Source organism: Peromyscus maniculatus, chromosome 1, assembly GCF_049852395.1.
Source record: "Peromyscus maniculatus bairdii isolate BWxNUB_F1_BW_parent chromosome 1, HU_Pman_BW_mat_3.1, whole genome shotgun sequence".
Taxonomy (NCBI): Eukaryota; Metazoa; Chordata; class Mammalia; order Rodentia; family Cricetidae; genus Peromyscus; species Peromyscus maniculatus.
In genome coordinates, this window is record NC_134852.1 from 85,139,515 (window position 1) to 85,160,657 (window position 21,143).

Consider the following 21,143-nt stretch of genomic DNA (forward strand, 5'->3'; position numbering starts at 1 on the left):
TTACGCACACACCTGTGTTGTATCCAAGGCCCTGCATGGGTAGCAATTTCACCTTTACATGTTTTTACTTAAAAAAAATCAAAAAGAACTTGAGGTGACTTCTCTTTCAGAAGCCCACACCCGTGCTCTGGGCATGCCTTTCTTCTTGAGCATCCCTCTTTCTTTTGTGCTTAGAATCTATATTAATATTTCTTTTCATAAACTCTTGACTCAGCTTTTAAAAAAATGAAAAAAAAAAAATCTGGACGGAATAAGATCCTGTCCTCTGAGCTCGGCTGGCTTGAGAGGAGCAAGCCCTGAGGGTGAAGTCAGAAGTGAGTTCCATGGTCTGTTTTAGTCTCACCAAATAGATCCTTACTGGAATCAGGTGACCACCTTCAATGGGTCTTTGGACAAGACTCATTCAGGATGCCACCTCAGAGAACTCTGTCTACATCTGTGGCTCTTCTTTGCTCTCTCTCTCTCTCTCTGATAGCTTTGGAGACATACAGACTGGAAAAAGGGAGCCCAGTGGAACCAGAGAATGCTGAAGCAGAACAGGAAAACAGAAAAATTTTAGCAGATGCCCGTGGCCTTCCGGGCCATACTGATGTTGGTCTTGGGATTGGGGCAGAGGACTGGGGAGGTAACAGCCCCTTTGCAAGCAAGGAATCCAGGAGCACCTGGAGGAGTGAGAGATGCCAAGGTTTGGGACCCTCCCAGCAAAATAAAGCCAAAGTGTCCAAGAAAAAGGCTACTACAACCAACCCAAGGGGCTGGGAAAGGGGGTGGACTCTCCAGGGTTCTGTGATCAAGGCAGTCGCTTCTGCTAGCTATGAGCTGCATCTGAGAGAGAAACACAGGACAAGAGCATGTCATTTAGTGCAGGGATGTGCTGCAAATCCCGAGGTTAGTGTGAAGCAGCTGAGTGAGAAGGAAGACACTTGTGGTGCGTATACACATGAAGCTGTGTGGTGGTAGCATTTGCCTGGGATGGCTCACTTGGGCATTTTTGAGTCAAGGAGGTAGAGAGGTAACAAGGAGAGGTGACGTGCTTTACTAAAGTTACCGAGTATCTTAAACACTATTTTGAATATTGCCACATGCTTACTTGAGCAAAGATACAGGATTATGTCTCTGGTGGACACAGAGGGCCATTGCCTCTGGGTTTAGGCAGCCGTTGATTAAAACTGAATTTGGGACTCTTAAGTAGGAGCTCCAACTATTGCAACGCATGTTGGAGTTCCCCGTTCTTTGCTTCTTTCAAAACCCCCTTTCTCCAACCCCTCTTCCCCTTGTGCCCGCAAGACCGTCCACTCCCTGTTCCAGGACTACAGTCTCCCTGGCATTCAATACACAAAGAGGGCAGAAAAATGAACCAGACAAAGAGAGGGCACATATCTTTGATTTTGCCCCTATAGCTAAGTTGGCAGTCTTGGCTACTTCCCAGCTTTGACCTTTAATTCACTCCTATTTGAGAAATAAGAAGTGATTCCAAGCAAGGGATTCATTACTGAACTCATGCAGGAGAAGGGACTGTCTGGCATTGTCTGTTCCCCATGTCTCTTTTCACAAGTATCTGTGGAGCACCTGTCTCTACCGGTCAGCGTTGTACTCACGTTGGGGACTATAAGATGGATGGGGACTTGAGCTTCTGGCCTCCAGCAAGCATGTTCTGTGTTGTCAGGAAAAGACACCACAGAATGGAATAGAAAATTATAATTCCCAGGATGAGAAGCCACAGAACCACCTGCAACAGGATGTTGCTTCTGTCATTGCTTTAAAATGGGGTGAACTTTGCAGCTTAAACTTCTGGGTGCATGGGGAGAGATTCAGAGGCCTTTGGAGGAAGTGTTCCTCTAGATGCTTCTGTGTTCACTGTGGCCTTTAGTTGACTACACTACTCCACATGAACTTTTTTTTTTTTTTTTTTTTTTTTTTTTTTTTTTTGAGAGGGCAGGAATTACTGAGCTGGAGATTAAATAAAGCAACTGACTCAGAATCCATGTCATCAACACAGTTGCTTTTTATAAAAACATCTTCCTTTACAAAGGTCTGAGACCTCCTATCTGTTGTCACTCTGGTCCTGAAAGACAACCTGTCCCCCGCTGAATCCCAGTCAATGGTTTGACATCCTTAAAATCTGGGATGAGGTGCCTCAAGCTCACAGGAGGGCCACAGAAGAAGAAGGAAATTTTCAAATGGGCCTCAGTGACATCTGTTAGAGCCTGTGTTACCCAGTCATGTGGACCTATTGAGGGAACTGGCAGCTGTTTTCATTAGCCTGGGGGCATTGCAAGCCTCCAGGGACACTATAGCTTGAATTAAGACTGTCCCACAAACTCTTGCATCTAGTATACCATCAGCATGTACACAGTGGGATGGACATATGGCCATGTATGTCCAGTCCTATTCAGTCTTGTTCTTGTCCAGCTTCTTTGAATCCACCATTACTAATTTTTCTCTGATTAAAGCTCACAAAGGCTCGGCATGAACTTCACCTTGATTTACAGTATTTACTTAGAATTCAGCTTCAGAGATAGCTATTATCCCTGCCTGTTGGGTTATAAAAAAGCTGGTTTGTACAATGGATGACAAACCAGATTTGCCTCTGAGTCCATGAGAGAACAGTGGACTCTCCTCTTGCTGATTTTTGACCTTTTCTTCCTTGCAGGCCCCCTGGGGCCAGGTGAATGCCTGCCCATGTCTTCCCTCCAACATTTCGGCTCTAATGTACACCTGAACCTTGCCTTGACTGTGGCTTCTGTTCTCTTGGATCTGTGCCGTGTGACAGTTATTTTCAACTGCCATTGGAATCTTCTCAAAATTCTCAGCGGTTGGCATCCTGGTTCTATAGCCAGGTAGAATCTCAGATCCCAAGGGTTGTGGTCCAGATGATTGAGTGGGGCCCCCAGCAGTTGGGTCATGGGAGATGCTCAATCCGCTGAATGCTAATTCCCATTACAGGCTTCAGAGTAGTCAGTCTCAGCTCCACGTGAGGCCCTGTGGTCACTGCCTTATCAAAAGTCTAGCTGAAGAAAAAGTTGATATGGGAACCCTCGTGTGCCAGGCAGTGGAGGTCTGAGGCTTCGGGACTTTGGCCTTGACACAGCCCTGGCCCCGCCCCATCTCTTGCTCACTCTTTGCCATGGCTCACATACTTCCAAGCAGACAGCTGAATGCCTGCTACCTGCAGAGAAGGGTCAGGGCTCTCTGGGGAGTTCAGTGCTGGATTTAATAAACGTGCTCCCCTTTGCCCAGCCACGAGGTAAAGAGACGAATGTCCCAGGGGCTGAGGTGCCCCCATCCTCCACCTCTGGGGAGCTGGCCACTGGCAGATCTTGGCTATGCCTTGCAGGGCTGCTGGCTTTTTCTGTCTTAGTGCTTTACTCCTGTGTGCTGGGGTGGGGGAGTGTCGTCATAGGGAGGGCTGGAGAAGAGGCTGCCATGACCTTTGACACCACTGGGGGAGCCTTGGCAAGGCCACCTACCCTATATCAAGACCTGCAGAGGGCATCTTAGAGACTGTGGCCCTTCTTTTTTTAAAAGCACACATAAAAATACAGTGGCTTCGTAAGGCCTCATTTGGAGATTGAATTTTCGAAAAAGCCTTTGGCTCAAGGCACTCTGGGAATGAGGTTCAGGACACAGGGCTCACCTGTGCTAGTCACTACGCTCACATGTCAGGTCCAGGCAAGTTTGGAGGGGGGTCTCCTGCCAGAGTCTCCCCGCCCCTCTCTCCTGGTAGATCGAGGCCTTACAGACTATTTTGTGACTTTGGGGACTAGGTCTCTTTGCTGGCTTGGGCTGACCTGCAGGCAAAGGGACACACAGGAGCAGCTGCCTCCCAAGGGAGGGACTGTCATCTTCTGCTCAGTTATAATCCGAGCTGAGAGACTTCTACAGAAGCTTTCCACTCAGGCCTGCAATGTATTCAGACCTAAAGAAGAGCTCCATCGGCAGAGTTGGCTTTGTGAAGGCTTCCTATTCTGGTGACTATGGCTACAGGTTCATGGCACAAAAATACCTGCACAGGCCAAGCCTCATTCTAAGAGTGGAGGCTACCATGCCCACTCAGAACGGCTGTCTTCCCAACCCCAGCCAGAGAGTTGATTTGGAAGAAAAACCCAGGTGCAGTTTGTCCCGTGAATATAACAGAATGACCAGTCTACCCTGAAGGTGACAGAATGACAGAAGGTCATCAGTGCAGGACCTGTGTTCATCCCAAGCCGGATCCCAGAGAAGAGAGGACACAGCCAGACCAGGACTGGGGCTGGGGACCTGGCTTGGGCTTAGGCACAGAGATGTGAGTTAGCAGAGATTGCAGATCTGGGAAACAGGGGAGGGGATGTCTGCAGAGGAAACTAGGCGGGGAGGGAATGGGGTTAGGTCACCCTGGATTTTATCCCGTAGACTCTGGTGAGCAGCAGGGCAAATGGAAGGGTTAGGTGGGCACGTGGGGTGCCATTCATTGGCCCTGGTCTGCAGGGGACAGATCTAAGTGAGGTCAGGATTGGGGGACAAAGGAGAAGGAAGGTTTTGACAGTGGAGTAAGCAAGAAGAGAAGTTTCCAGGAGAGATTGTATGATGTGGAGGGAGGAGGGGAGGTCCAGGTGCCAGCATTTGGAACTGAGCTGGCAGGTGGGGACCAGAACTGACACATCTCTCTTGTGACCTCAAGAGTGATGGACATGGCGGCTTTGTTCTCCTTAGGCCAGGCTGGGTTTTGGTGGACCTCTATACCCAGAGGCTTTCCCTAACAAGAGGGCAAGGGCAAGGGCAGATTCCTGGGGACACATGTATGGGGTGGGGGCAGCTGAGGTGCAAGACCAGAAGCAGAGGGAAGGGGGAGGTAGGTAGCTTGGTGGGGAGCCCAGGGGAGCATGAGTCCTGCGTAAGAGAACTGACCTCCGTAGGCCTCAGAAGGGCCAGTACCCACTCTCTCCTGCCAACGTGTGAACATGCTCCTTGTCCCCCAACAAGCCTAACAGCACGCCTCTCTCACACAGCTGTTGCTAAATTAACATCTGAATACAGATATAGCAGAGTGGGAGGTTAGAGGAGACCTGAGAGCCATGGTGGATTTGGTAGTGGGATGGGATGCTGGGCCACCCGTCAGACCAGTTTTGGGAAGAGAATGGGAGTTTAGAGAGGGAGGAGGCATGATTTGGGGCAGAGATGAGTATGGGGAGGACAGAGGAAGTCTGAGACAGCCTTATCTGCTTCTTGTGGAAGTTTGCCCACGACAGGAAGGGAAAGCATGGGGAGAGCTGAAGCCTTGAGGTTGGAGCACATCTAAAGAATGAAAACGGATGTTTATTGACTGCCCCATCTCCCAGCAGCATTGCGTGTTCCTTACAGAAAAGGTAGAGAAGTGTCTATAACTAAGAGATTGCCTGCAATCCCAGCCATGGTGTTGGGCCGCATTCATATCCTGGGACACACGTGGCCCTGGCACGTTGGACACACCTGATACTGTTAAGCCTTGACTAATTTCTTTCCAGGCTTCTTTTTCCCTTTCCTCAATTTTTTTGTGGGTAGGAAAGGCATCACTAAGTATCTTATTTCACAGTGTTATGTTTCTCACTTGATAATTTTTTGCAAATGTTTCTAGATTCTTTTAAAACATCCCTTAAATTTTACCCATCTCCTTCGTACCTGAGATCCAGGTGGTTCCGAATACAATAGCTTCCAAAGAACATTCTGGGAAAGGCTCCCCCATGGCTCCTGCTTCTGAGTCACTAGGCTTCCTTTCCAGGCTGTAACTTTTTAAAAGAGAAAGTCTTGGTATGGAAGTAATCCAGAAGTGACTAAAAATGACCAGCCATGTTGCATATTTAAATACTCGGCCTTATTTTACTATTGAATACAGACTACCGCAATTACCCTTCTGGTCAAATCTTGGTACACACACCTTATTACCATAAAGGACATTTCTAGAAGCAGTATTTCTGGGGTAGAAGGGTGAAACACATTCCTAGAGCAGTCTTTCTGTCATCAAAAGCCTCCAAAGGTGCCCAACTCGGTGTGGCGGGCGGAAGACGCCGGCTGGTACCTCTAATCTCATCATGAGCCGTCTTTAGATGATGGAAGTGGCATCTTTGCCGGGGTGGGGGTGGGGTGGGGTGGCATGGGGGGGGTGGATAGGAGGTTGTAAGTGTTGACTCAAGGGAGCACCGCTCCCCTGGAAAAGTATAGATGAGGAGACAGCCCTGTGCTTAGAGGTGGCTGCACCACCAGGAAGCGCAAAACCAGAGGACGAGGCTGTTTTAATTTTCAGAAGCCCCTGCCCGGGGTGCAGGCGGAAGACCTGCTGCTGGCCTGAAGACTGGATTATTGTTTGGCGGCTTTTTCATCTTGAGGAGACAATGTGAGAGTTCTTTTTTTCTGGCACCGTGCAGGGGGATGGTGGGACTCTAGGTAGGTGACTCCAACTCTCATGGACTTTGTCCCCCTGCTCAGGTCTCTGGAGGAGGGAGAGAGGGAGGGAGAGAGGGAGGGAGGGAGGGAGGAAGGGAGGGGGGGAGAGAGGGAGGGAGGGAGGGAGGGAGGGAGCTTGCACCCTGGTGCACTCTGATGTAGGACTGCTTGAGTCCTAATGGCGGAAGAGAAGCAGAGGGCTGCTTCCTTGTGCCCCTCTGAGAGGGGGGCGCGGGAGCCTCAGGAAGATGCCACGGCCTTGTTTCCAGGTGAGCCTCAGTGCTGACAAGTGTAGGTTACTTTTTTTCCGTCTGCACTCACCTTCCTTTGGGTTACTCTTAAAAATAACTGCCTCGAGCCAACTGGCTGGTGGGGAAGCTTCCTTTTGGCTTTTCTGCTCTGTGGTAGACTCAGGGCTAGTCTGTGAGGGAGTCTCTTTCCGTACAGAACGCGTGGCAGTAAAAGAGAAAGAGTCCCGAGGCCCTGGCTTGTAGCATGAACTTTCTCGTTTGTGTTAACATTGTCGGGGATCTCGGTGATGCTTGCCAACCCAAGTCTGGGAGGCCAAGCTCCTCCTTGCCCCACGAGCAGCCTCAAGGACCAGTGTGTCCTTGAAGCTCACTGCTTAGCTGGATTCTGAGCACAATGGGAATTTCTAAGTTGTGGCTGAATTTGTGAGCTGTAGTTTGCTGCTAGAGCTGGCTTGATCTCCAGCTATTCCCAGTTTTCAAATATTGCTCTTTCTGGGGCTTAAGATACAGATTTGTCTCGGGTATCATTTCCAGGCCCCGAACTGTGGCTTGGGTCTTCATTTGTCTCTGTATTAGTGTCCTAGGCTTGCTGCCAGTAAGTCTCTACAAAAGAAACAGCTCCAGACAGCTCCTGGTTCTGGAGACCAGAAGTCCAAAATCAAGCAAGGTACGGGAAGGGCCGGCGCCTTCTAGGATCTTTGAAGGAGAGTCCATGTCAGCTCTCCTTCCTAGCTCCTGGAGGCTGCCAACAGTCTTTTGGGTCCCTTTGTGCATGCCTCGCTTCAATATACCCCCCACTGCACACAGTTCTCTCCTCTCTCTGTATTTGTCTTTGTGCGCCTCTCTCATGGACACGTGCGAATGGATCTAGAGTCCAACCCGATCCAGATGTCTTCGCCATCTAGCTAGTTATAACTGTAATGGCCCAGTTTCCAAATAAAACCCTGGGGAACATGACTCTTTTGGGGGTTTGCCATTGAGACCTTTGTAGCCTTTCTACCTTCAGACTTTCCCATCTAGCCACTTGCCCCACAGATTCAGCTGTTTTTCCCAGATCTTACTTAGCAGGTACACTTGGCTCTTGCTCCCAAAGCCTTCCATGGCTCCCACTGCTGACAGAACAAAGTCCTATCTCTTTAGCTCAGTTTTAGGAGACCCACCATAGTCGGGTCCCAATGATGTTTTTGACTGTGTTGTCTTTATGCCTCTATACATACCCTCCCGGTATTGTGGAATTTGTCGACTGGACCCTGGACTCCCTACCCACACTCTGTCTGCTGCTTAGGTGCTTTCCTTGAATGCCTGTGTGCTGTCTTTCTCAGGACAACATTTGTAAACTGCTCTGAATGTAGACTGACTGTTGACATAACCTGCCCCATCCCTCATTTGCTGTGGTGCTCCAAACAGGGTCTACATTTTACTCGAAGCCTCTTTATTATACTTTCTTAGGTCCTTGGATTTGGCCACAGTGTCTTGAATTATATGGGATTGGAAGCCAAGAGAAACTGGGTATAGGAGGAAAAGTATCTGTGGGGGGGAACCACTGCCCATCCCCATATGATTCTTAGCAACACTGGTAGCCAGAGTTAGGACCAAGGGGGTAAAAGAAGAGACGTAATAAACTGAAGGACATCAACACCTTTCAATATCAGCTCCGATAGATGCCCTGAAAACTTGAAAATACCGGAGGTTTTTGATAGGAATTCCAACCACGCCCCATGGTCGCACATGCCCAGCGCGACACTTAGATGACTCCACCTAGTGACCCAGGCCCCATGGTTACTCGGTCACTTAGTAGCGTGGGCCTGTGTGCGCAGATGGCCTTTATAAGGCGGCACCATGTTCCCCCGGTCTCTTTCTCGCACGTGTCTTTCCACAGGCCTGATCACATCTATCCCTTTCTCTTTGTCTTGATAAATCTCTTGTTAGTGGATTCTGTCGTGTGTCGTGACATTTCCTTTAGGGCAAGAGTGCCGTTAAAAAAAACCAACAGTTTTTCCTTGCAGTGTTGGGATCAAGCCCAGGGCCCTGGTACATGCTGAGCGAGTGCGGCACCGCTACGCTGCAACCCCTGCCCAACAAGATGTTTCTGCTCTTAGGATTGCTCTTAGTGTCTTTTGCTAGCTCTCAGTGAATGCAATGGCTTTGAAATCTTTGGCGCCACTGGAGCCCTTCCTTGCCAGGTCTTTGCAATGGTTTTGTGAATTGGATGTAGAAACCCGGGCTAAGGCAAACACCCAGGTAAAACTGCTTGCCTCCCCAAATAGTTTATGAATAGCTTACATGATGGTTTTGTCTCATCAGCTTGAAAGAACTTTGCATGCCTGTCTGCTTTTACCTTGCTAGGTTAGGGCAGAAACAGGCGACCCCCGAACTCCATTATTGTTTTGGACATTGTATCTAAAACTGGCAACAGTTGCCTGCTGGTCTCTTGCCCTTTGGGCATTTCAACAGTCAGTGCTCTACATAAGAAGAGGTATGTTAGGTGAATTTTCCTTTCAGTAAGTCTTCCCTGCCATATATTTGTCTCCAGGTCCTGTGGCAATCTCGTTCAACTTCAACAATAAAAACAAAGGGAACAGCTTGAGTCCAAGTTTGTCCTAGCCATCTGCATAAAGAATATACAAGCCTTTGAAATGTTTTGAGACTCCAGAAGGAGAGGAAGGCACACACCCTTGGTGATTCCGTCCTTAAGCACTGCTCTCCGCTCCCCCAGCTTCCTATCACCAGGACCTTCCTTCTTTAACAAAAGTACAAAGAACACGCAACACAAAGTCAAAGATGTAAAAAGTAGAAGTAAAGTCTTTCCATGACTCCATGTTCTTGCTGTGACTCAGAATTGCTCATTAGGGCAAAACCCCTCACACCTCGTGAGTTAACAGCCAGCCTGTTGTAGCCTGTTGTCATTGCTCTGAAGGTCCAAGATTGAAGTGGGTGTCACTAACACATGCAGGCTGGATCACCCCAATTCTAGCCCCACTTCTGAAACAAGGATTCTGGTATTTCTGTGTTTCCTTTTCTAACTAGACAGTGAATCCCCGATGGAAAGGATGAGGCTTTCTATCTCTGGATAGCCACTCGGCGGCTGGGATGTAAGAACACTGGAAAAATAGTTTTGTTTGGAATGGCAGGACTTTCCAAACAGCCAGCTCCCTGCGAAAAGGACACTAGGTGTTGCTGACTCTGCAGGTGGGGGTTGGGGGGGGGGAGGGCAGAGGGCAGAGACACAGAATCAACGGCACAGATTCTGGGAGTTATGTAAGCAATCTCTCATTTATTAAACGAAGGGCTCAGGTATTTATGTGTGTGCTGTATGGCAGGCAGGCTTTGCTTCCAGCTGCCCTGGCGTTGCTTGGTTTGACCCCGGGTCTTACATTGGCAGTTGTCATCTTGGGGGTCCGGTTTTAGGATCCTCTGGGTCAGGATGCTACTGTGCATGTCAGAGCTCTTTGTTTGCTTAAGGCGTGGCCCAGTGCTTTCCGCCCTACCCACCTCAACCAGGCACCCATTTTTCTTGAACACATACAAATATTTGGAATCAGGATTCTGACTCCACAGTGGGGTTAGTAGCAAGGGCTCCATGTCTCAGAGTCAGAGGAGATGGAGCTATGGGTGAGAAGCATTAATGCTGATGGGAGCTTGTAGAATGGATGGAGGGATGGTATGTGATTTTCCCTAGGGATATGTGAGTACATATCTATTCACCACTGATAAAGCAACAAAACTAAAACGATCCTACCCAGGTCTAGCTTGGTGAACCAGTCAGTTTATTGGGGTTACTTAGAGAAGTTACTCAAAGGCAGCTGCCTCACCAGAAAGCCCACCCCAGCGTGGATACCAAGCTATGAAAGCTACCTGCTTGACTTGCAGGTACCTCTGATGGAGGAAAGTCTTCATTCCGTAGGACCTATACTGCTCTTAAAATCTTGGGGGAGGGCCCATGGATTTTTATAATTTGTGAATTTCCCAAGCCTTACACATTTCATGAATTTCCTGAGCCATGTGAGTGTCATTACCTTCCTGGGGTTATGAGCCTCTGCCTCTCCTTCTAGGAGGGAATTCTTTGAAGGAGGTGAAACAGTTCCTCAAGGAAGATGGTGAACTTGTTTCTCATGTCCTCCAGAACAAATGACCAGAAAGTAAATGAACTGAAACGGTAGGAATTTACTATCGTCCGGTTCTGGAGGTCAGGGGCATGGGATGCATCTTCCTGGGATGACATCCAGATGTGAGCCGTGCTGTGTTCCTTCAGGGGGCTCCGAGGGAGAAGCCTGCTTGCTGTCTTGCTTTTTAGAGGCCACCTGCATCCTTTGGATACTAGCTCCTCTTCAAAGCCAGCACCTCAGATTTGTCTTTGATTTCTGACATAGCCCTGGTAGTCTCTTCTCCTGTCTGAGGGCTCTGATAATGATGATGGGCTGAACCTGGTCCATCCAAATAATCTCCTCTTCTCAAGGTTAACAGAAAGGCAGCTGGAATTCTACCCACAACTCCAGTTCTCCCTTGATGCATAACATACTCACAGGCTCTGAGAGAAGGGACATGTGTAATTTTTGGTGGGAAGCGTTCTTTTACCACGAGGGAGGCTCCCAATGGTCATTGTAGTGTCGGCACCCTTGTTCGGGATCAATACTTGAGGAAACTTGACCTCAGACAGTTTATGTGAATTCCAACTGTTGGCTCCACGGGAGAAAAACTTCCCCTGAGCCCTGGGCTGCTGGTCACTGGAGCAGCAAGTCAAATTCTGTTGGAGGCTTGGGGCCTTTCCCTCCGGTTCCCTTTGCTTTGCCTGGCCCCCCTTTTTTAATTTTCTTTCTTGAGGGATGATGCCCCTCCATGGACTCAGAATGGACTTGATCCAGTCACAAGAAAGGCTCATTGCTTGAACAAGAGCATGGACTTTTAGAATTGTACCTTCTAAGTGCCCACTTGGGGATGTTGAGCTTTAGTGATCAAGGACTCCAAAAGTCTGAAATCCTGGAAGTTCCCCTTAGGAACTCTACGAAGAAGGCCTAAAGAGTGAGCACCCACACCAGCCTTTTCTGCCTTAGTGGCTGCTGTAGATTTCACCCTATGGTTACCCCGTCGAATGAGGCTGGCATCTAGAATTCAAGAGGACTTTAGCCACTGGGTATTCACAGCGATGGAGCTGGTGACGCTGACATACAGTTCAACTCTTAAGGCAGAAGGTGGGCAATAAAAGAAATTTTCAGTCAAGGTCAATGCTGTAGGCGAAGACACGAGAGAGACTTAGTGCATGATGTTTTCTCTTGGAAAGAGCAAACCATGATCTGGGGGAGCAGATTCCCAGAGGTGATGTCTGGATCTCATTTAGAAAGTTATCAGCCCCCCCCCTCCCCCCCCCCCCGCAAGTCGGCCGATTCTGTCAGCCGTAGGGTACTAGCAGTTTACCTAACTAGCCTAGCAGTTCACCCTACCCTCTGCGCCTAAAGATAGAAGCTGGCCAAGGACAGGATCTAAGGCTTTTTTACTAGAGAAGTAAATTCTTGAGAACTCCGAGATGAATCCAGTCTGTGAAGAAAGACAAGGCCCTGTGGAGAGACCTTGGGGGCCACTGAGAAAGGCAGCCCTGATTCCTGGAGGAGCATCAGGAAGAGACCACGGTACATTGTTGAGTTATGGAAAAGTCACTTTGGCATAGTACCACAGTTTCCTCTCATCCCTAGCAACCAACAGGGGAAAAACCCCGTCCTCAAAGACGAGCAAAAGTGAAGCAAGACACCTGTATCCAGGTGAGAAGCAAGGTCCCGCCGGCTGAGGTCTGGGAAACTGGGGGGTCACCAGGCCTGGGCTCTTTTTGTATTGAATAGGACGAGTCCTTCATACCGTGTTCTCTGAAACAGATGGGGCTTCCCACTGGGAAGGGTGGGGGAGGTGCGCTGCGGCAGGGTGTGCATTGGTAGACTTTGACAGGAGATGCTGAAGGAATAGGAGTTTACCCAGAGCTCTAGTGCATGTGGGGTGTGGGAGTGGAGAGGATGATGGTGGTGGTGGGCAGAGAGGTCTCATTGGAAAGAGACAGAAAATGTGGCCACCCAGTTCCCGAGGAGACCCACTATCCATTGATGAAGAATAAGATTTAGGTTATTCTTCCAATTAGGCTGGCTACCAGTCTAAGGGGCATCGCTTTTAGAAATGACTCCTAGGTGGGTAGCAATGACTGATAGTGGTCCTACCCCTAAAAGGGGAGCCAAACCCCTGCTGGCCCTGTGTAGGAGAGAGACCTAATGTGTCTTTTTTTTTTTTTGAACCCACAGCTGTAGCTAGAAGGCAGGTCCTGTGAGGAAGCGTCAGTTCTAAGGCACACCAGTAGCTTCCCGGGGGGTTCCTGCTTCTCTCTTCCATAGCTGTTTCCAAGGAGGCTTCCCCAGGTGAGTGCCTCACACGTCCTGCAAAGTGAAGTCAGGAAGTGAGGGAAGGCTGCCAACTGCCAACTGCTATGCACTATGACAGGGAGTGACCCTGCAAGCCACCTGGGTTCCAGTGTCCTCTGTATCACTCTCAGCGACTGGATGTAACTGTCAGATACATTCCTGGGTGCTGGGTTCTCCTGCCAGGAGGTCCTGGGCGGAGAAAGCTGAATGTCACTTTCTTTTAGGAATCTGACTAAGCTAGAGAGGGCAAAATGACCTATAAAGGCTCTTTCTTCTCCCCTTGTGGCCTCACACAGCTTCTAAGATGTGCAGACTGGATGATCAAGAAAACTTGGCAATGATGGAGACAGAGCAAGAGGTAAGTGGTAAGGTGTTTTTTTTTTGAGGGGGGGAGTGGGGTAGGGTGGGGGCAGTGGTCAGCTTCTAAACTCCTTGTCATGGTGGATAAGAATGGAAGTGTTCTGGGAAACCCATAGGAGAAGCTGCGATGTCAGAGGAACAGGATGGAGAACTTCCCTTAGGCCTGAGATGCCCATTCGCACTGGACGCAGTCTGTGTGTCTGAGAGAGACCTTGATGACAATGTGTGTGATTGTCAGAGAATGAAGACTGGGTCTTGTAGCTAGAGTTTTCCTGCCTGGCCCACAGTCAGGACAAATCTCTGTCACCTGCCAGTCCCATAGCCGCTCAGACCCAACCAAGCAAACACAGAGACATATTGTTTAAACTGTTTGGCCTAATGGCTCAGGCTTCTAGCTATCTAGTTCTTACATCTTAAATTAATCCATTTCTATAAATCTATACCTTGCCATGTGGCTCGTGGCTTACCGGCATCTTCACATGCTGGTTGTCATGGTGGCGGCTGGCAGTGTCTCCTTCACTCAGCCTTCCACTTCCCAGAATTCTCCTCTCCTTGTCCTGCCTACTTCCTGCCTAGTCACTGGCCAATCAGAGTTTTATTTATACAGAACGATATCCACAGCAGGGTCTTTAAGGCTCAGGCCATCTCTGTTGCTCTCCACCTTATTTGAGACAGGTTCTCTTGTTGAACCTAGAGACTTCCTGGCCAGTGACCCTCTGGGATCTTCCTCCTTCCACCTCCCAGGGCTGACATTATAGGCACATGCCACCAACTCTGGCTTTTTTTTTTTTTTTTTTTTTTTAAAACATGGGTGCCGCAGATCTGAACTCAGGTTCTCAGCCTTGGACAGCAAACACTTTACCTCCTGAACAGCCTCTCTAGTCCAAAGATTTGAAAGACCTGCAGACTTTAGCAGGGAGAGTCTAGAAAATACATGGTTAGAGCCAGGCATTTCTGCAGGTGGGAGAGTCTTAGCTGAAAAATACCAGTGCGCATCACTGCCCATTATCAGGTTACTTTGAGTTACTGGACACCAAGGACGTAGGAAAAATTGAATCCATCTTAGTCAGCTCAAGCTGATGTTATGGATACTGTGGACTGAGCCACTTATAATGAGACATTTATTATAGTTCTGGAGGGCGAGTCTGAGATCACGTACCAGCATGATCTTTTATAGGGACACCAATCCCATGCACATGGGCTCCATCCACATGGCCTAATTACCTCTCAAAGGCCCTGCCTCTGAAAGCCATTACACTGGGGATAAAGTTGGAACACATGGATTTTGGGGAAACATATTTAGTCCATATCACCATTTCTAGAATTTCTGTTTGACACCACTAAGTAGGTTCTGTTTTTTTTTTTTTTAAAGTTTTTATGTGTGTAAGTGTTTTGCTTTCATGAATGTGTGCCGCATGTGTGCCTGGTGTCATCAGAGCTCAGAAGAGAGGATTGGATCCCCTGAAATTGGAGTTACAGATGGCTATGAGCCACTATGTGGGCACTGGGAATTGAACCTGGGTCCTCTGCAAATATGGCAAGTGCTCTTAGCTGCGGAGCCACCTCTCCAGCCCACATTTCTGTTTTTTGTTAGTTTGTTTTGTTTTCCTAGACAGGGTTTCTCTGTGTAGCCCTGCCTGTCCTGGAACTTCCTCTGTAGACCAGGCTGTCCTGGAACTCAAGAGATCTGTGCCTCTGCCTCCCGAGTGCTGGGATTAAAGGTGTGCGCCACCACCACCACCACCACCCAGCTGTTGTTTTGTGTTCCTGTGTATGAGCAGACGCCTTTCTGAGTGTATGGCACACATGTGCTGGTACCTGTGGGTGCCAGAAGAGGGAGGTGGATTGATTCCTTGAAGCTGGCTTTACAGGCAGCTGTGAGCCGCCTGATGTGGGTACTGGGAACTGAACTAGGGTCCTCTCGAAGCAGGAAGTCCTCTTGACTAACCGCTGAGCCCCATGGGTCCCTGGAGCCCCATGTTTCTGTGTTTTTTTTTGTTTGTTTGTTTTTCTTTTTTGTTCATTTTTTATTTTAAAAGTTTAAGATTATAATTACATTTCTTCCTTCCCTTTACTCCCTCTGAACTCTTCCACACTCTCCTCTCCACTCTTCTTCCACGGCCTCTCCTTTCATCGTTATTGCACGTGTGTGTGTGTGTGTGTGTGTGTGTGTGTGTGTGTGTGTGTGTGTGTATACACATATATTCCTAAATACCACCTGCTCAGTCCATAGAATATCATTTGCATGCGTGTTTTTAGTTTTTTTAAATTTTTATTTATTTATTTAGGTTTTTCGAGACAGGGTTTCTCTGTGTAGCTTTGAGCCTATCTTGGATCTCGCTTTGTAGAGCAGGCTGGCCTTGAACTCACAAAGATCTGCCTGCCTCTGCCTCCCGAGTGCTGGGATTAAACGCGCCTCGCTAGTTTTTATTTCTAAACAGTGAAGTTTTTTTTTTAATTTATTCATTATTTATACAGTGTTCTGCTTGCATGTTTGCCTGCATGACAGAAGAGGGCGCCAGATCTCATTACAGATGGTTGTGAGCCACCATGTGGTTGCTGGGACTTGAACTCAGGACCTCTGGAAGAGCAGCCCGTGCTCTTAACCTCCGAGCCATCTTTCAGTCCCCTAGTGTAGAAGTTTGATGACAGTCAAGTGACTATTTGAAAATGTGATATTATAAGAGGATTTAAAAATGACCTAATGTGTCTACTTGACCATTCACCTAGATAGTTCTCAATATGTGGGTCACCATACCTTTGGGGTAGAATGACCAGGGGTCACCTGAGATCATCAGGAAATACATACTTCTGATGGTTTTAGGAACTGAGACACTGCTCCTCTATCCATTTCCAGGAGGATCCACCCATATGCAGGTAGTCCTATATACGAGGACTCAGTGTGATCATATATATATATATCATCGTGGCAACCCTATCACATACACCCCGAACAAATACAGGTGTATATGAAAGGGGTTGGTGCCATAACACACATGTGTAGAGAGCAGCTATTGTGTTGAAAATAGTAGTAATGGAGGTAAAAATGATACTTCAAGAATTATAATTACTGGGTAAATGTAAAATGATGTACTGTAAAATCATCAGTGACTGCAAAAAAAATTATCTGCACCATGGGAACTTAATCTAGATGATGATCGGTCTTTTTATAGTCAACTGTGTTGATGTGAATACTTGTGATAGTAACAAGTATGTAAAAAAAACCCCACAAAACAGAATGGTAAATCATAGGAAACTTCAATGAACTGGATTGACTGAACTACAAACATATATATGAACACATGCACATACATATAAGCTGTGTATCATCTTTTGTATTATTAAAGCTCCTGTTATATATTTTCATCAAAGAAACCATTACATGACAATGGATAGTGTAAAGAAGAATGTTAAAAAAGGAAAACATAGTGAGGAGTTTTGTTACAGTATGGTTTTACCTTAACAAGTATGGCAGATATTGAGAAACCGCAATGTGTTAATTGTTGTGAAGTTCCATCAGCCAAATCCATGAAGCCAAACAGCATCCAGATAGCAAGCACCCGAGCTTTGCCAGCAAGAATACCAGCTATGTTAGAAGCAAAGCTGATGGACTGAAAAGAGAGCCAGCCTTATCACTGGTGGCAACTACCCCAAACAAGATGTAGCAGCCATCGAAGCTTTGCATTTGATGGCACTCAGAATCACCAGAGCCATGAAACCTCACACCATTGCTGAGGATTTACTGTTGCCAGTGACCAAAGACAGTATTTGAGTTAGGATCAAATCTGTTATGCAGTTGAGTGCAATTTTCCTTATCTAACGACACTGTCTGCTGAAGAATAGAAGACTGCTGATCACTGTCTGCTGATATTCTTGATCAGGTAATCCAGGGAATTAAATCTGCTCCACTCCCAATATTTAGTATCCAGCTTGATGAATCTACAGACACGCAAACTGTTGAGTTACTGGTTCCTTGAGGTGTATTAATGATGGCAGCTTGAAAGATGAGTTTCTTTTTTGGAAACCTCTGGAAACAACTACCACAAGGGATGTATTTGGCACAGTCGGTTCATTTTTGAAAGAGCGGAAGATCTCTTGGTTTGTGGTGTTTGCACAGATGGTGCTCCAGCTCTGCTAGGATGTTGGTCAGGATTTCAAGGCTTGCGACTGAATCACCAAAGTCATTGGAGCTCACTGAATGATTCACCGGTTAAACAGTAGCAATGAAGAAGCTGCCTCCCTCAAGAGTTACAAGAAGTAGCGAAGAGCATAAGTTCTGTGGAGTCTGTAAAGGCGGGGAGCACTTGAAACAGTTGGCTGTTATGCAGCTGTGCCGGGAGTCCAAACAGGCTCTGCGATTTCACGTGATTTCACGTGACTGAAGTGAGATGGCTGTCCCGAGGAAAAGCTTTAACACGTGTTTTTGCGCTTCGTGATGAATTCAAAACATTTTCAATCAGAAAGTGTGGTGGTTTGAAAGAAAATGGCCCCCAAAGGGAGGGGCACTATTAGGAGGTGTGGCCTTGTAGGAGGAAGTGCGTCACTGGGGGCGGGCTTTGAGGTCTTGTTTTCTTCTCAAGCTTCACTCTGTGTAAACCAGTCGACTTCCAGTAGCCTGAAAGATGTAGGACTCTCGTAGCCAGCGTCACATCTGCCTGCATGCCACCAAGCTCCCCATCGTGATGGTGATGGACTGAACCTCTGAAACTGTGAGCCACCCCAATATTTTCTTAAGAGTTTCTGTGCTTGTGGTGTCTCTACACAGCAATAGAAACCCAAACTTAGAAAGTAAGACTGCAGTTCAGAGCACTTTTCAATGGTAAAAGTGAATTATAGAAAATAGCTTATTTGATGGCTATCTTGAATGAAACTTAACACTTCAAAGACCAAATACAAAAGCCTCAATTTATCTGAAAAGATCTAATCATTCCAAATGAAACTTCAGCTTTGGTGTGGGTGTGGGGAAGGATGAAAATAAAATTTACACGTTGCCTACCTGATCTGCTTTCTTTGAGGAGCATGGCATTGAACCAGACAAAAGCATTACAATGATAGTTCCTGTGAAAGAACACTTGCGCAGGCTTGCAAACGAAATTTCATCTTATTTTCCAAATCTACCTGACACCCCATTTGGACTTGCCATTCACAGTCAAAGTTGAAGATGTTCCTGAGACAGCCCACGAGGAGGTCATTAGACTTATTAACAGAGATGCATTGAGAATTGATTTCTCTACAAGGCCAGTTACAAAATTCTGAATCAAGTGTTTGCAGTCATATCCTATTCTGTCTGAGACTGTGTTGAGCTATCATCTTCATTTCCAGCAACTTATCTTTGTGAAAAGGATTTCCAGCTTGTTAGTTATCAAGTCTAAATACAGATGTAGACTTGTTGTGGAAGACAATCTTTGTTATGTTCTTGCAAAGACTGCCCCGGGAATTTCTGATCTGGTGAGAAAGCAATCTCAACCTTCCAACTGACGTTGGCTTTTTACTCACACTCTCACAAAAGATAGCAATGTAGTTTATTGTTAAGACTGTTACCCATGCTACACCATGCTTCATGCAAAATTTCATTTATTTGTAGTTAGAAATAAATATTTCACCATATTATAATTATATATTGTTTTGTAATTAATCATTATTCTTTAGCTGTGTTCAATTTGTAACAATGAAAATACATCCTACATATCAGGTATTTACATTATGGTTCATAACAGTAGCAAAAGTACAGTTTTGAAGTAGCAATGAAAATGATTTTACGGTTGGGGGCGGGTCACCACAACATGAGGAACTGTACTAAAGGCTCACAGCATTAGGAAGGTTGAGAACCACTGTCCTAGATGAATTTCAAAGTGACTTGTGAAGGTCAGCCATGTGATCATCAGTATTAACTAGTACTGCATTAAACCTATGGATTGGCTTTTAAAAGTGAGTTTGGAGCCTAGTTTTTTGAGTGATGTGTCCGAAGGGTGGTGGTGCTCTATACAGAGTGTGGGGGCCCACTGCTGGGGTTGAGAATTTTATGTTTTAGTGTGAACTCAGGTCCTTTGGCCTCAGTTTCCTCATCTGTAAACAATTTTTATTTGTAAACAAAGGTATTATAAACAACATTTTAATGTGTTGTGATGAAGATTGAGTTAATAGATAAAACATGTAGAACAGTACCTGGCATGCACTGAGTACTCATTTATGCGGCATGATTCTGTCTTATTTTTCTGTTCTTTAAAGTATGGCATCTTCAGCAGAGGGTCTTACCATCAGATTCCAGGGAGGGGGGTCACCAAGAGCAATGGAAGTTGTCTGTAATATTTTTTAGAGGGAGATTTTTATGGGGCTCCACTGACCAACACCTGGAAAAGAGGTACCCCATATCTGGTATTGGACTTTTTATTGGCTAGCCTATGGTGTTTGGGAGAGGTATTGACGCCCCCACACTTATAGTATAACCTCATGTCATAAACACACACATACATACATATATATGTGTGTGTGTGTGTGTGTGTGTGTGTGTGTGTGTGTGTGTGTCAGAAGGGTGGTGCTCTACACAGAGTGTGGGGGCCCTGCCAGAGAAGGGGATACCACCTGCCTTTTGTCCCCTTCTCACTGGAAGCCCCCCCTCTCCCATGGCTCCTACTTTTCTTCAAAATGTAGTTTATTGAATACAGACTTTAATTCTATTTGTTTCTGTCCTTACAGCGCAGCCAGGAACAGGATCGTGCATGTTGAGGATGGATGATTATGGGAAGATGTTAGAAGACAGCACAAAGGGATGGGACCTTCTGGGGTCACTGACCTGTACCTTGTACTTGTCCCTGGACTCCCCGCTTTCCCATGGGATAGGCTCAGCAAATGCCTGGTTTGTCAGTATATTTGTCAAATTATTTGTGGTTATTTCTAGGTCCACAGCCTGTGAAACGTGATTGGAAAGGACCCACAGTAGGGAGTTCACAGTGTCTTTCCCACTGGTACTCTGTTTTTTTCTCGAGCTGGGAAAGTGACATTAAAAGAATAATAAGGCATAATAAGAAATGAGAACAAAGTGTCCTGAGGCATATGTATGAAAATGCCACAATGAAACCCGCTACTTTGTGTTTTAACCCCCAATTGAAGAAAAATGTAGTAATGAAATAAATCAAGCTGAAATGAATTCTTCTCTGCTTTCAAAGTCCTCTTTGCATCCTCTACTTTCCTGTCACCCCTGCAGAGTGCCGGCAGAGGAGTGAAGGCAGGCATCTATTTCAGCCTGTGGGCTTGGCCCTTCCTAGCCAGCCGTGGGGTGAGTTTCAGCCCAAACACCTTAATGCACGCTAAAGTGGGAACAAGAAAGATTGAAGCTATCTCAGTGGTTATTTTCTCCAATCAGGGAGATAACACTTGTAAAAATGTTTTGAAAGGAAAGTGTGAAAAGTAACAATTGACCTCCATGATAAATAGAACTATAAATGCCAAAGATTCTAAATGGTACAATCTCCACAGATAAGACATTGCTTAGAACAAAGCTTGGTTGCATTTACACATCTGTAAGGTTTTACTGGGCCAATACTGCTCTTCTTCAGGGGTTGCTATAACAAAAGGCTTTTAATTTGTTTAAAGAATTTTTTTTTTTTCCCTGAGACAAGGGCATGATTCAAGCTGGCCTTGAACCCACTGCATAGCCCAAGATAGCATCAAACTCTTGACCCACTTGCTTTGGTTTCCCAAGTGGCAGGATTACGGAGCTGCCCTACCACTCCCAGCT

The 21,143-nt window shown here is 46.7% G+C and overlaps 1 long non-coding RNA gene across 1 annotated transcript; it reads left to right on the top strand.

Annotated features, from left to right (window-relative positions):
- Window positions 1-6,525: 6,525 nt before the first annotated feature.
- On the top strand, window positions 6,526-20,552 carry LOC107402950 (uncharacterized). The gene is made up of 4 exons (XR_006072437.2): window positions 6,526-12,403; window positions 12,929-13,042; window positions 13,342-13,403; window positions 20,102-20,552. It is a non-coding gene; the product is annotated as an uncharacterized LOC107402950 (long non-coding RNA).
- Window positions 20,553-21,143: the final 591 nt, after the last annotated feature.